The sequence below is a fragment of the Lottia gigantea genome (genome assembly GCF_000327385.1).
Source record: "Lottia gigantea unplaced genomic scaffold LOTGIsca_196, whole genome shotgun sequence".
NCBI lineage: Eukaryota > Metazoa > Mollusca > Gastropoda > Lottiidae > Lottia > Lottia gigantea.
The window spans coordinates 50,236-52,183 of NW_008708384.1; positions in this window are offsets into that span (position 1 = coordinate 50,236).

The window sequence follows — 1,948 nt, forward strand, 5'->3', positions numbered from 1 at the left end:
AGTGCGAATTTCAACTTTCTATCTCCAATAGGCTCCGAGCGGCAGCCTGTCAAAGTTTTGGCCTTCACCCCTACCACTGCCATTGGACTGCATTAGGCTGGTTTCAGACCCCACCCCTCCACTAAAATGGCCATAACTCGGCCAATTTTGACCCTAGAGGTATAATTTTTGTTGCAAACGACAGTTTAACATGTCCCCCATCTATTTTGTGCAGAAACCGAAATTCGATTTTTTGTCAAACTTTCGAGAAAATCGACATTTGAAGTTTCACCCAAATTTTCAAGAAGAAAATCGCATATTTTTTGGTTTGGAGAAAAAGTTTGAGTCCAAAAGTGCTGTAACTGGCAGAGTTTTCAAGATAGGAAGCTGAAATTTGGAACACAACAACTTCAGATGGGTCTCCAATAGGCTCCGAGCGGCAGCCTGTCAAAGTTTTGGCCTTCACCCCTACTACTGCCATTGGACTTCATTAGGCTGGTTTCAGACCCCACCCCTCCACTAAAATGGCCATAACTCGGCCAATTTTGACCCGAGAGGTATAATTTTTGTTGCAAACTAAACTTTAACATGTCCCCTATCCATTTCAGTCGAAAACAGAAATTCGTATTTTGGAAAAAGTTTCGGGAAATTCGACTTTGAAGTTTCACCCGAATTTTCAAGAGGAAAATCGCATATTTTTTGGTTTGGAGAAAAAGTTTGAGACCAAAAGTGCTGTAACTGGCAGAGTTTTCAGGATAGGAAGCTGAAATTTGGAACACAACAACTTCAGATGGGTGTGTACCTTCAGTGCGAATTTCAACTTTCTATCTCCAATAGGCTCTAAGCGACAGCCTGTCAAAATTTTGGCCTTCACCCCTACCACTGCCATTGGACTGCATTAGGCTGGTTTCAGACCCCACCCCTCCACTAAAATGGCCATAACTCGGCCAATTTTGACCCGAGAGGTATAATTTTTGTTGCAAACGACAGTTTAACATGTCCCCCACCTATTTTGTGCAGAAACCGAAATTCGATTTTTTATCAAACTTTCGAGAAAATCGACATTTGAAGTTTCACCCAAATTTTCAAGAAGAAAATCGCATATTTTTTGGTTTGGAGAAAAAGTTTGAGACCAAAAGTGCTGTAACTGGCAGAGTTTTCAAGATAGGAAGCTGACATTTGGAACACAACAACTTCAGATGGGTGTGTACCTTCAGTGCAAATTTCAACTTTCTATCTCCAATAGGCTTTGAGCGGCAGCCTGTCAAAGTTTTGGCCTTCACCCCTACTACTGCCATTGGACTGCATTAGGCTGGTTTCAGACCCCACCCCTCCACTAAAATGGCCATAACTCGGCCAATTTTGACCTGAGAGGTATAATTTTTGTTGCAAACTAAACTTTAACATGTCCCCTATCCATTTCAGTCGAAAACAGAAATTCGTATTTTGGAAAAAGTTTCGGGAAATTCGACTTTGAAATTTCACCCGAATTTTCAAGAGGAAAATCGCATATTTTTTGGTTTGGAGAAAAAGTTTGAGACCAAAAGTGCTGTAACTGGCAGAGTTTTCAAGATAGGAAGCTGAAATTTGGAACACAACAACTTCAGATGGGTGTGTACCTTCAGTGCAAATTTCAACTTTCTATCTCCAATAGGCTCTAAGCGGCAGCCTGTCAAAGTTTTGGCCTTCACCCCTACCACTGCCATTGGACTGCATTAGGCTGGTTTCAGACCCCACCCCTCCACTAAAATGGCCATAACTCGGCCAATTTTGACCCGAGAGGTATAATTTTTGTTGCAAACTAAACTTTAACATGTCCCCTATCCATTTCAGTCGAAAACAGAAATTCGTATTTTGGAAAAAGTTTCGGGAAATTCGACTTTGAAGTTTCACCCGAATTTTCAAGTGGAAAATCGCATATTTTTTGGTTTGGAGAAAAAGTTTGAGACCAAAAGTGCTGTAACTGGCA